Source organism: Cyrtonyx montezumae, unplaced genomic scaffold, assembly GCF_038088225.1.
Source record: "Cyrtonyx montezumae isolate F1298 unplaced genomic scaffold, pur_monq_1.0 scaffold_9, whole genome shotgun sequence".
Taxonomy (NCBI): Eukaryota; Metazoa; Chordata; class Aves; order Galliformes; family Odontophoridae; genus Cyrtonyx; species Cyrtonyx montezumae.
The window spans coordinates 7043594-7058456 of record NW_027072100.1 but is presented as its reverse complement, the minus strand read 5'-3'; positions in this window follow the sequence as shown (position 1 = coordinate 7058456).

Here is a 14863-nt window from a genome sequence, read left to right as displayed (position 1 = left end):
CCGAGGGTTGACTGAGATGCTCAAAAAAGTAGAACATTTAATTGCCTTCCTGGAATCCAGAATTTCACATCCAATGATGCATCACTTGGGAAGAGGAGAAGATTTTTTGAGTCAGAATGAGTGAATATCTTTTCCTAGCATGATCCACAGATGAGTGTTCGCAAAATAAAAGTTTTATTCATAATAAAATTAATATAGTTCCCTCCCTATGAATATACTCATAATTCTTACAAAGAAACAACAGAACTATTCGTTCACCTCAGTAGTCTTTGTTTTGGGATCACTAAATCTTTTTGGGCTCAGTGATGCTTTTGTGACAGTGAATTAATAGTAATAGTATTAACGCTGTACATGTCAAGTAAGCTGCTATTAAATTGATGAACTGAATGCTGAATAGCTCTGAAGAGTGGATCTCAAGCAGTAATCCTCCCTGCACAAAGGGAAACTTCATCCTGATAAAATTAAAGAAAACACTCATTTTGTAGCAGGTACAAATTAAACTATAATTTGTGCTTCTATGGTGATTACTCAACTAGTTTCTGACTACAAAGGCACAACATAAAAAGGTAAAATACTTTGATCTGCATGTTCAAGGAGGGCATTTTATAGATACAAAGAAAATGAATTCATTGGCATAATTACCTCATGATATTTCTCTTTTTTTTCTGGCTAATTTTCTCTCTCTTTTTTTTTTTTGGTATTAGTTTTCTAGCAATTTGATCATGGATCTTTCTGTCTTTTTATATAGGAACTTACGTTTCTTTATGCTTACTTCAATTTGAATGAAGTATTTTGTCTCATTTTATTATTGCTTAATCTCACTTATCTACAATGAGGAACAGAGCCTGAAGCAATCTCAGGAATGCTAATGCTCACCTTGAAGAACTTGAAGAGTGAAATTTTCATAAGATGAGGAATGGGCAAACGTAATACCTATGTATAATAAAATGGGGTAAGAGCCATGAGAAGGAGCCTATAAATTGCAGTTTACATCAACTAATTTGGTCATAGAATCATAGAATTGCTTAGGTTGGAGGGGACCTTAATGATAACGTGGTTTGAAACCCCTCTGCCACAGGTAGGGTTGCCAGTTTGTGGAAATTAATGGAATAGATAAACTCGTTAGCATCACCAAGATGATCAAAATCTACTAAGACTACCACAAATTTAACAAGAAGTCAGCCAATCTCACCCATTTTTTTTTCCTGTTTATTTATTTATGTTTTATTTGTATCAGTATCCTACGTGGTATTTTCATAAGCATACTTTGGAGACATTTACACAAAATTTCTGTGAGCTAATGGCATAATTTGTAGGAATAAAGCAAGTGGCATGTTGTCTCAACAGTTCACTGTCCAACTGGAAGGCCGTAGTGACTGCAGTGCCATGAAAAGCTGTCTCAGAGCTTTCATGCTTGCTAAACATGCTATGTCTGTTACTAGGACTTCAGATGGAATACTGTGTCCAACCCTGAGCACAGAGCTGAATCAGTCTGAAACAGAGGCAGCTGGGGAGACGTGATGAAAATTTTTCAAAAATTTGAGTAATGGTTACAAAAAGAGGAAGCTAAAAAACTTCAGTCTGTCATTACAAATGCTAAAGTTAAGCATACATTGAAATGTTGGCAGTGAGGGATAAGTACTGAACTCGATCCTCTATGGAGGTTGTAAAAGTATACGTGTTCTTTTTCACTGGAGATTAAAATGGACTGAATGAATGATTGTTGAGGATAGTACATGCATGTGTAGTCAATTTTACCCCAGGGAACTTATTTTGATGTCTGATCCATCTCAGTCATGTTTTTTCCCTGTTGTGTACTCTTAGTACTTGAAGTTGAGCTGTGTCACATAGAGAGGGCCTTAGCATAGGTTTCTTACATAACACATTCATCTTAAATGCTCATTTCAAAGAGGGAATTGAATGTTTTGAACAGAAACAGGAATGTAAGCAGAGTACTTGCCCAGTATAGAATCATTCAAAGTTCTTGTTTCTGCCAATGCAGAAGACTAGCAAGACTGGCTGGGAAGCCCCATGGCATTATATTGCTCTCCTTGTGAAGGGGAAATCTACCCTACATTCAGTCCTTGCTCCATGAAAGAAGGAATTTATATGTGACCCAAAAAAAAAAAAATCACGTCATCTTGTACAGAGAAAAGCTGCCTCCTTTATAGAATCCATTAAAGTTCATTGGCTTTCTGTGCCTTAGAGCAATGAATTTCACGTGCTAATTATGAGTTGTGTAAATAATTTTCTAAACATTTCCTTTTGCATTTAAGATCCACGAGTTCTTATGCAGTCAGTGTTAAAAGGTGCCCATGGCTTTGCTTCACTTACTGCTCAGTGTTTTGCATTCTTGTATAATGTGGTGTTATTTTTTATCCCCACAATTACAGAATTTCAGATTTTTCAGGCTCTTGTCATGCTGATATCTTTGACTATGCCATGTATTTCTGAGATTCATTATATTTCTTTTGTGTACTTTTTGATATGAAGAAGTGGAAAGAGAATATACCACTAACATTGTGACAGTGATTATTAGTTATTTCTGGATCTATTTTTTATGAATCCAGTTTTTGCCAGTTTTGGTTGGTTGGTTGGTTTTGTTCATTTTAAGCAATGCTCAGCTCAGCCCATAAGACTGCATTTTTGAATCCTGTACAAAGGAATATGGCATAAGGGGGAATAAAATGACAAGATCCCGGAGTGAATTAAATTAATTTGCAAGGAGTTTGTAAATAGCATGTTCAGGGAGCTGATAATTGTAATGAAAACACCATAATAGATGGAAAAGTAAGCAGAATCAGCTGTTTGAGAGAGAACACTATTTTTTGGAGGTAACAGGTCAGCCTATATTTGCATTTTAGAGTTAAGTAAGTCTCCTTACAGATTTAAAGAATCATTCAATCATTGAAGATGGTGCATCGCATGACTGATACTATTGGTTTTGTTTTTCCTTCTGAAAAAGGAAAATGAAACAGCTTTAGCTGAACAAGAAAGCAAGTGCATTCCATTTTAAGATAATAGAAGTGTCTGTCATTTGTAACTGCTAGATTCATCAGCAGAAGCTTACTATTTGGACAGGATTTACTTTTGAAAGTCTAAAAGCACTTTTAATTGCAAAAGATGGGAAGGGATGTGGTTATGGAGTATGTTCTTATTTGCAGGCATTTTGGCTTTTTGTAGTATTCATCTTGTGTCTCTGGAAGCATAATAGTTTCATAGCAGGAGTATCCAGAGCATTATCAGCTTAGCTTATAGAAAGGGAAACCAACAAGGTAGGTGTTGTGACTTGACACCATAAATAACCTTATATCCTAAGTCCCATCCCAGTACATTATTTAATCATATCTTTTGGAAAAAAATGATGAGCAAATAACAGTAATTTATTCATAGAATCACAGAACCATGAAGGTTAGAAAAGACCTCCACAATTACCCAGTCCAACCCCAGCCCACCCCACTGTGCCCACTGCCCACGTCCCTCAGTGCCACATCTCTGTGTCTCTGGAGCACCTCCAGGGATGGTGGCCCCACCACCTCCCTGGGCAGCTGTGCCACTGCATCACCACTCTTTCAGAGACAAAATTCTTCCTAACATCCAACATGCACTTCCCCTGACACAACTTGAGGCCATTCTCTCTTGTCCCCTTCCTTACATTTTGCAAAATAACCATTGGCATGACTTGGTGAAACAGGGAAAGAGCAAGACACAAGTACCAAATATCCCTCATCTTTAAACAGCTGCTATTGGTACTAACAAAATGATATATTGATTGTTGCAAATGATGGTGCCTTTTCTCTTCCCTTCAATTTAAAATACTCAGTAATATTCTTTCAGGATCTAAAGGGGAGCTACAGGAAAGAGGGGGACAGTCTCTTTAGCAGGGTCTGTGGTGATAGAAAAAGGGGAAACGGTTTTAAGCTTAAAGTGGGTAGATTTCGGTTAGATATAACAAAAAAATCTTTTACAGTGAGAGTGGTGAGACACTGGCACAGGTTGACCAGTCATGTGGTTGATCCTTGCCCCTGGAGACTTTCAAGGTGAGTCTGGATAAGTCCCTGGACAACGTGATCTAGCTGTGGTGTCCTTGTTCATTGCAGGAGTTGGACTGCATGGCCTTCAGAGGTCCCTTCCAACTCTAAGGATTCTATGATTCTGAGAAGCCATAAAATCTGAAGTGATTTTTAACCTACAAACTGCATTTTATACATGAAGTCTATTTTCTAAACCTTGCATATATGAAAGCAGACTGAACCACTCATTGTATTGCCCTCCTTCTGTCCAGACTGCTCACATTAGAACTGTTGTGCACATATTATTGTACAGAAATGTTTAGGACATTTCCTGTAATTTCATACTTGGGACCAGTTTTGAGAAACCAGCTTGTTTTAACAGTTATTTCTTAACTGTAAACTGTAAAATAAGAACTTATTGGTGTAATAACAGAAATTGTAAAAGTGCCAAATCTCCTTTGGCTAAATTTATATATGTATATATAAGTATTGCCTCAGAAAGACAAGTCATTGCAAGCTTGCTATGTCCTTGCTGCCCTAAGGAGCTCCATTCTTTCTGTGACATGTTTCTGTAACCACATGATATTCACTTTTGTTTTAAATTTTGAAATGTGAATCAAATGTGGTGAAGTTAATCAGAGGATTGTATAAGGGGAAGCTGACTTTATTTTAAACAAAACTGATTTCAATCGCTCCTGCTTGTTTTCCTATTGATTTCATTAGCCAATCATATTTGTTTTCCACACCAACATGTTAATAAGGATGAGGATGTGTATGTCTGGCTGGTTCAACCAGCATGTCCTGTGGTGAAACAGGGGGTAAAGGACTCCAGATCCAAAGTCACCATTATATATTGTGGGCTCTTCTGGCCAAGTGACTGTGTGGTCACATTGGATGTCCCTTTTGTCCCCTTCAGGTCTGTGGTGTTTGGCTGCAATACATTTTTAGAAACAGGGAAAGCGACGAAGATTACAGGAGTGGGAACTGGCCTAACAGACAGCAACAGTCCTTCTGTCCTCCCTCTCCCAGAGGCTGATCTTTCTGTCTCTCCCTGCAGTTTACAGCTGCCTTCACCTCACCAATTGCCCCCAGCATCCACACCTACTTCTATGCAGGATTAGTGTTGGAGGTGATTTGTTGAGATGTCCCCTTGCTAAGAGATGGTACAGCACTGAGGAAACCTCCAGGGTGGAACAGAGTGAATATGCAAAGAATCTGCTCCATGGTGGTTCCCTAGGCAGCATACCCTGCAGCTTTGGATGCTGGCAGTAGCAGGGGTGCTTGATATGCCTCTCTTTCCCTCCTTGGAGCACCTACTGGGTGAGATTTGCACACCCGATTATTAGTGGGCGCTTCCCCTGGAAACTTGAGATCACTACAGAGCCAGTCCTTCACTGAACACATTTGCGGTCAGCTGTGTTATTCACATTTTTGGAACTCGCACGTGCTCTGCAGACAGTGTATTTACCACGAGTACAAATGAACCTGCAGTCTGCTGCTTCAGCAAACAGCACTGCTCATTAATCCGGCCGAGAGAGGTGCGCAAAGCCAACAACCGCCTTCGGGGGGGGGTGCTCACTGAGCGCTGCTGCCACCTACAGGAAGAATGGCGGTACTGCATGCGCTGCGCACAGCTGAGGGCTCACCGCTGCCGCACGCTGGAAAGAAAAAGGCAATGCAGACGCTGGTCGGCGCATGCGTAGAAGTGCTCGCGCCTTGCTGCTACGAAGCAGCGCCTGCAGTACCGCATTTCAGTCAACAGGCGGCAGCAGCGAGTCCCATGGCCCTACTGCGCATGTGCAGCGCGGGGTGGGGGGAGTGCGTTGCTGTCTGCGTTGCCAGTTGGGGGGGGCGCTCGGGGTGCCTTGGGGTACGCGGGGGATCCTGGAGTACATCGCTGGGCTTCCAGCTCCGCAGCTAGGGGTCTGGATAGGCCCGCCGAGCGCTCGGGAGAGCTTCTGGCTGTGGGTTCTGCAGGCTTGCTGCTGCTCGGATTTCAAATAAGCCCTATGGGTGAAAGTAATGTCAGTCTCCCGTCAGGATTTTGCTTTTGTACAGCTGCAATCTTCCTGAACGGTTTATCTGCATCTCTTTGAAGTGCACTGGCCCCATGGGGTGGGATTTTGTCCTTCACCGCAGCAAAGCCAGCCTCAGCCTCCCCGATGTCTGCTGGGTGGGGAAGAGGTGCAAAGCAGGAGAAATAAAAATAAAATGACTGTCGAGCTTGGAGGAGGCTGGCCTAGAGAAAAACAGATGCGCTTCTTGCAAATGGGATGGGAAATCCCAGTGCTTCATAGAGACTGAAAAAATGCAAACTGAAACCAAGGGCACATCCCAAAGTGCCTGGGCATGCTGAGCAACCAGCGGGTAAATAACCACTGGCTTTTCTTCCTTTGAAGAAGAAAAAGAAGAAGAGATGAAGCCTGGCCTTGGAGGTGCCCCCAGACCTCCCTGTGGTTTGTCCCCTTCCCTGCTCCTGCAGCTGTTGCTCACTACTGGGAAAAGCTCAGTGTGGCTGTTTATCACATGCTTAATTGCTTTTGTATGCATGGCACCCAGCAACAGCAATGCTTAGCGTGGATCCCCCTCTGGTTCCCCCTCACTGAGCAGCACTGAGCTGTTGTGAGTTTTCTTATCTCGTGCCCAAAACCAGGGAAAGTTCTGAGCTGAAGAGAAACACACATTCTTGGGCTCAGATGTGGTGCTCCATGTGGTGCTATTTCACCCTTCTTAATCCTTTTCTCTATTAATATTTATCCATGTAACATTTTTCTTCATTTAAACAAAGTCAAAGCTTTGCTCTAAATATATATATATACATTTTCTCAAAGCTCTGGGGATGGTTGAGGAGCACTGTGTCAACTCAGGTTCAGCTTCCAGGTGCTGGAAGCTTTTCAAGTATTGTCTCCTCTTGAGCTGTTGCAGTACTTATTTTCCTCGAGCATACAGCACTAACACAGAAGCTGACAGTGGTTTCTGTTGGCAGACTCCTGCTGCCTTTGTGTATCCATCGAGTTAGATTTGAATCAGTTCTTTGGGTTTTTCATATTCTTATATGGTAAAGTTAGGTCAGTGTTTTGAAGAACTCACGCCCTAACACAGTCTGTGGATATAAATCTACTTCAAATTAATCCTAAGCCAACATTTTTCAAGCTGGATCTTGAGTGAGAGAGATTTTTAGTTGATACAAACCAGAGAAAATTTATGACAAAAGATTGCTGCAAGTGTTGGAGGAGACAATCTGCTGAAGTGTTTGTTTCCCGTGACTTAAGTCAACAACTGGAATTCTGGATTTTTGTTCAGTGGATTCCTGAAGCCCTACTGCATCAGGAAAACAGCTGTACCTGGCTCCCAAGGCATGGGGTGTGTTCCTACACGTCACCACATAACTGCATCATGTGTGTGAGGTTCTCATAGAGAAATCACATGTGTGTGGCAGAAAGGAACATGGAGGAAAGCCCTCATCCATCCTCCTGTACCAAGCCAAGCTCTGTATGTCTAGACCATTCCTGATAGATGCTTACACACCTTATTGATAGTGCTAATGTCTCCATCTTTCAGCCTTCTTGGACAGTCTGTTCCAGTGCTTCATCTCTCTTATGCTTTGAAAGTTTCTCCTAACAGCTACCCTGGTTTTCCCTTATATCTGTTGTCCTTTTTTTTTCTTTTTTTTTCTTGAGTTGATTGACCCATTTCTTTCCCCCTCTCCTTAGAGGCTCTTTTCTACTCTGTTCACTCTTGTTGCTGCCCTCTGGGTTCTTGCCAGCTGGACCCTATCTTTCTCAATGAACCCAGAACTGGATGTGGAACTCCAGTTGAAGCTTTAACAGTGGGGAAGGTGAGGTTTATTTTGTGTGTCTCACGTACAACTTTTCCAGCAAACACAATGTCCTGTGGCCATCAGGACATTGTGGAGATGAAGACTGTACAAGTACACAGGTGGATGTATGGGCGAAATGGGTGAATGATGTTTTCTTGTCTCACCTTCAGCACAAGTGTCAGACCGGAGGCTGGCAGCTTGCACAAAGCTGGGCTCGGTGCAGGAGTTGTTGGAGGTGCTTGGGGGGAATGTCCTGTGGGACTGGAGTCTCAGTTGCCATAGCAACTGGATGCAGTCCTTAACTATAAATGTGGTTCTGCCCTGTATCCCCTCCATCCTTTTATCTGTAATGAAACAACAAATGGACTTTGCTTCCCTTTATGTGCAACCTGTTAGAGCCCCAGAAGCCAAGAATGGTGTCAGCTTTACTGCAGCATAGCCCCCTAGTAAGTGCAGAGTGTGAGGCCAAGGCCCATTAATAATGGGTTTGGTTCTGCTCCATTCAGAGCTTCAGCATGGGGGCTCTAAATACTGCTCACTGAAAGTATGAGTTGGACTGACACAAAAATCCACTAGCAAGGGTGGCAAACGTTAATTCCTCCCTATTGCTGGGGCAAAGCACTGAAGTCTCTTAGGTTGGGATAAAGCACTGCGTATACAACTCGTGAGATGCCTTTGATATTTGCATGTGATTATACATCAAAGCCATCTCTTAGATTTGTTTATTCCTCAGTGACCTATACAGACTCTTTTAGAAATTAACTTTTTAATTAAATGCTGTTTTTTACACCATAGATTAGGAAGAGTCCCAAACTACAGGAATTATTTACTGGTGCAATATAGTGGAAAAGCTCCCAGGTTCCTGACTTCATGGTAACACTGCTTTCACTCTGTTAGTTAAATTGGTGCAATTTCATTCTGCTAGCTTATTGCATTAGAGGGATATTTGGGTTGCAAAACCAAGCAATTGATTGATCTGAATTGCTAAAAGTAAGGCTTCCATAAAATCCTATTTTCTCTTGTTTGTATATGGAGAGGTGCAATCTGAAGATACCAGATCAAGCCTTTTTCTTCTTTTCCCCCTTGATAACAGCTCCATCTCTCTGAATACTGGATATTTTGTCATAATCAGTGATAATGGCTGATTTTCCTGAAATTGTCTTTGATTCCTACTAGGGGCCATAACAACCTGGAAAATTCCAATCTGAGCAATTCTAATGTTGGCAAAAGCTGAATACAAAAAAAAACAACAACTCAGTTTCAGCAACAGGAGCCAGCAGTTCTGAACCAACTTCTGAACCAACAGTTCGCTGATTGTAGTTTTATTTTCCCTCCATCAGTGCCTTCTGTTTAATGTACAGAGAAAGGTAAAGACAGGTAGCTGACACCTCCCTTGAAATAAGAATCTCTATGATGACAATCCTGAAGAATCCCTGTTATTGTTATTGCTTCAGTTGGTGGGATGGCATAGGATAAATACCAGGAATGGGGAGTGCAGCATCATTTGTCATGTCCCATATGAATCTCAGGGTTGGAAGATTGCAGTCCAAGAGGAGAATAGAGGGATGAGGACAGTAGAGGCACCAGTGCAGAAGTGCCTCTGAGCATGATGACTGTCTCCAGCTGATGACAGCTGTGACTTGTGTCAAATAAGGCATCTTGTTTGAAATAGGTGATTGTCATTTCTGGCTGCTGCAGGTGCAGCTGAGTCCTGCTGAGTGTCCCCCCAGGCCTGGTTGGGGTTCAGGTGGTCACTCACAGGCAGATCCACTGCCCTTCTCACAGAGGAAGGCCAATAGGTTTCTGGTGTTGCACTGGTGCTGCAATGTGATTGCTTGTCACAGATAAAGCATTCACTAAAACACTTAATTCTGTGTTATCGTGAGGAGCTTGGATGGCAAAATGCTTTTTAGAGCACTCCATTGCTAGGAGTTCAGAGAGTAAACCTCCATTTCTAAGTAGCTGTTCTTGGATATTTAATCACACCAGAAAATAGTGGTCTCAAGAGAATAGAGGTGGTTGGGGCAAGTGTTGCATTAAGGGTTTTGCTGTAAGTCTTATGGGAACCTGGGTGTCCAAATCTGAAGCAATTGGAGGTGGGAAATGGATTCAGCCGTGCTGAAGAAGGGCTTCAGCCAGGGTCCTTATATAGTCCTGTCCTCCCTGTGGGCACTGCTCTGCTCTCAACATCCTTCTCCTCTCCCACAGAGCTCACTTGCAGTGGGTTACTGCAGTGTTGTCAGATTACATCCAGCTTGTTCGTTTTGGTTAGTAAGTGCTGGGAGTTACTACCTGGCATCACTCCTTCATGCAGGGAAAGAGCAGGCTGAGGAGAGCTCATTGAAATGCATGGGGAGTGGTTCTGTCCCATGTGAAGAAGTCTAATCCGAGAAAGCCTTCAAGAATGGCTTAATGCAGCCTTCTGCATCGCCCACAAACACTTTGGGGAAAAACAGGGAAGGAGAAGAGTGTTAGATAAGCTGCTTTAAAGTGATCTCCATAATCCTGAGAATTAACATGTATTTTATTAAATACGTGTTACAGATGCAAAATAACCTAAGAAAGGCTGGAAGTGACCCCTTCCCATGGGCAATTCATGGAATTTCTGTTGCTGTACCCAAGTGTCACCAAAATCAAAGCTCTCACTACTCCCAGGAGAGTCCAGCCCCCAGTCCTGACCGTAGCATTAAATATCTGCTTGGAAGTAGATCCAAGGGCTGTCCTCATGTTTCTCTGGAGCCATAGGTATGAGGCTTTCTGACCCCTTTGCAACTCCAGCCTTAATTACTGTTAATTGGACAAAAAGAAGGAAAGAAGGAGGAGGGCATTTCCTCAGAGTTGAGGGCAAATGGGAGCACGGAGTGGCCAAGAAAGACTGACTTCGTACAGGGTTTTCAGCTCTTGCCTATTTACTGCAAGTTCTTCAGGAGAAAAAAAAATGAGAAACAGAAAGTTGAACATGTTGGCTTTGCCCTCCCCGAAGTGTGTGATCCTGGTGACAGCTGCTGCTGGAGGGAGCCCCTGAGCAGTGCGTTCTGCTGCACACAATGGTGGTGGGGCAGTCCTGGCAGGAATCAACAAGGGATATCTCTTAAGATTTAGAATACATTTCGCTGCTCATTTATCCTCCATCCCACACAGAATTTGTCAGGTTGCTTTAATCCTTCTGTCTCAATTTCCTTCAGTATGAAAGGGGATATTGTGGTGTTACGTCCCAGGAACCATCTGAAATTGCTCTCTCACTGCAGTGCCCTTTCAGGCTTCATGTATGTAAGAGCAGAGCAGTTCTTGCTCCTGGGAGCCTGGCTGCAAGGTGGATGGCAGAGACAGGTACCTGGTCATCCCTGCGAGAGATCACCACACCATCTCACAGCTGACAGATGTGGCTCCCTCCTGACGGATGCCAGGTGATCAATAGGAGCCACCAGCCCTTGGGGGCCTAATAAATCCCTGGCTGCTGAATAATATAGCAAGGCAAATTGCTTTATGGAATCCAGTGCTTAAAGCTAAATGTTAGGTAACATATTACAGGCAGCTACTTGTCCCTCTGTGCCAGCCCTGCCCAAGCAGCACAGAGGAGAAAAAGCATCCCTCCAACCACAGCACAGAATCATAAAGTCATAGGAGTTGGAAGGGACCTTTAAAGGCCATTGAGTCCAACCCCTTTACAATGAGCAGGGACACGTACATGGGGTGTGGGGAAAGCAGCATCCCCAGGTGACCAAGCACTACTGTGAGACACAATCCCAAAGATTTGGTATTGATAGGTAGGAAAAAACTTAATTTCTCAAATTTTTGCAAATTCCCTAGAAGAGTGGTGATGGGGCAAATCGCTCCTTCAGGGACATTTGTTCCCCAGCCAGCAGAAAAGTCTGTGCATTTTTCCTCTGTGAAATAACTGCCTTTGGCTTCAGACCTGACATGAATGAGGCAGGTGTGGAAGAAGGTAGTGCTTTGCACACCCACTCACCTTATGGAATGGGCTGATCCTCAGCCTCATCTCCTGCAGGAAGGGAGACCAGAGCAGGTCTGGTGGAGCCATCCCCAGGAAGAGGAGCAGTGACGTGTGTGTCTGTGGTCAGTGAGTGCAGAGAGATTGCTTAATGGCTGCGGGGGAGGAAATGCATATCCTGGGAAGGGCAGAATGCTGGAGCCCGGGGGACAGCTCTGAGTGTGCTTTGTGGGAATCTGATTCATACAGTTCCCTGCTCACCCATTCGTAGTGGCATTTTTCCTACTCAAGTCTGGGAGAGCTGAAATCTTCAGGTCCTTTCAGGACAGGGTGTCCATGTGACTACTCTACCTATATATGAGAGGCCTGCCCTCACCTGTCTTTTCTCTTCCAAATCTGAGCCTGCAAAGACCCTGCCCTCCACCAAGAAGCATTTGCCCTCTATTTCTAGGCCCTGCTGAGGCCTCTCTGCTTTTCTCCCCTCCACCTCTTGCAGACAGCTCAGCCCTCCAACATCCTCCAGTGCTTCTCTAAGGACCCAAACAGCTGGCAGAGGCTCTGATATTTGTACCAACTGCTACAGACTTAAAAACCTAAATGAACAATTTGGGAATGGCTCTTTTGTCCCATGGTGTGAGAAGGAGCAGGGGTGGTAGAGGGAAAAGTGAATGGTGAAGCATGCTGGAGGACAAGCCTAGGGCCAGGAAAACAGTAACAAAACCTTCCCCATGCAGCAGTCTGCTCCCCCCACAGCAGCACAGGCTGCAGCTTCAGCTGAAACTCTCCCAGAGCAGCTTTCACAACAGAGAATGTAACAGGGATGGAGCCCAGCTGTTGCTGACATTGACATCCAGGCTCCGCTTGGCTTTTCTAAGGAGGGCACAGCACTTAAGGTTCATTTTTGGATTGTATTTTGCTACTTGCTTCCAGCATTTTTCCCTGGTATTCCACTATTTTCATGCTCTCATGCTCTCAGTAGTACAACCACTCTGCACCATTCGTCTCAGTTCCTTCTGCACTTTTCAATGCTAGTTACAGACCTCTGCCAAGAAACCTGATAATTTTCTTTCCCATTTAAGGGAAAGGATTTTGGACTATAAAAGAAATCTCCATTATATCTTAAGTGTTTCTATGCTGGAAAGAAAATCCCTGGAAACTAAGGGAATCCTTAAAGGGGCACAATAGGAAGCACTGGAACTGAGACAGTCATTGTATGACAGCCTTTCCCACTCATAAGAACAAGCACAGGGCCCTGGGGCTGTGAGAACAATATGGGTTATTGTTACAACTTCTAACTCAATTTAGGATATGAAAACCAGCATCCTCCAGCATCGGGAACCGGCCAAAGCTCGTGAGCCACCAAAGCCACTGTGCTGCTCTCTGCTGGAAGTCCATTGTTCTGAATGCCATTGCTGTGACAGCTGCAGGCTTGTTTATGTGCAAGGAACCTTTCTTTCTCACAGCCATTAGTTTGCTTTGTACAGCGACGTGAATCAGCCTCCTCTCCTGCTTCAAAGGATGGACAAGAGATCCCTGACTGCTGTGCAGTGTGGGTGTTTATGAAGATGTGATACTTTTCCTCATGCTGACAGAGGAGGCACTGCAGAGGGTTTTTGTCACATTTAGGCTCAGCCTGCTTTGCTGTCATAAAATCACAGAATCATTGAGGTTGGAAAAGGCCACTGAGATCACCTAGTCCAACCATCAGCCCATCACCACCACCACATTTTGTATGGCCATGTTGTGGTCATGTTGTGGCCCAAGAAAGAGTGCCTTCCACACATTTCTGCCTGGCAGGTTAAATCCAGGTCTTTATATATACCACTGCCTATGAGCCCAGGGGAGCACATTTGTGTCACTCTGTGTGCTTCCCCTTAAGTACTTGAGGTTTAAAGTATTTCCTTGTCAATAATGACTACAGTACGCAGAGAGGAAGAGGGTTTGCCATGGGCTGCATTCAGGCATTTGGCTGGCTCCATGGGCTGTGGAAATAACAAACCATAAATACAGTTGGAGAAGCTCAGGGTACAAAAATATCAATCAAAAGGAATATGTAAAGCAAGAGTGGGGGAGATAACCTTGGAGAAGACAGAGCAGACAGCAGACTTCTGCATCCTCAGGCCTTCACCACCCCTTGCTGACAAGCTTGCCAGCCACAGAACAAGAAGTGCTGCAGAGAATGGACATCCTGGGGCTGGGAATGTTCTCTTCTCTCGTCCAGGCTCCTGGATCACCCCAGGCACAGCCATCTGCAGGAAGCCCTCCTGCAGTTCTACCTGAGGCTCAAGCATGGTCCTTCATACTGGCAAGGAGAGTGTGGAAGCAGGGCAGGAGCAGTGCCTCCATGCTGCCCGTTTATGTCCCCTCCCCATGGCTGATTCCCTGGCCTCTCGCCAGACCATGTGAGTGACATGGGCAGTGTAGCAAGAGTGATGTGGAAAGATACAAATGCCTTGCAAATAAAAAATGAATTGCTTCTCTCCCAGTGATTTAGCTGTATTGAATCTGATGCATGTCCCTGTGTTAGGCTACTTGTCATTTTCCCTCCAACCATTCTCTTTGTGCAGAAGAGTGGCCTCCATTTGTCACAACAGGAGATAATGTGCCCTGGATGCCAGTGCTAACAAACAAATAACCTGCTCTTATACAGCACTGCCAGCTGGAAGTTTCCAAGCACTTTGTAACCATTAACAGATTTAGCCTCACAGACCTGATCAGGAATTTTCATCTCTACTGTAAGAGTGAAGTAGGGTCTAGGGGTGAAATGAAGGGAAAGTGAGAACCAAAGTGCTCTGGATACTGATTGTAGGTTTTCTTGGGGTGGGGGAACTACTTCAGCAAGAGTAGATTGGGTTTGTCAACAGGACTGATTCTCAGACTTTTCTCTCATCTCCACACAAGTGATTTTCTGCACCTTTATTTCCCCTACTGCAGAAGAAAGGCTCACTTCTCCTTACAAGGAAAAAAAAAAGACCAAAAAATCATTGAGATTTCAGAAGGTCATCTCTAAAACAGACATGTAAAATTCAAATAAAAAAAATAGTTGCACAACAGTGATATTGCATACACTAGGCAATG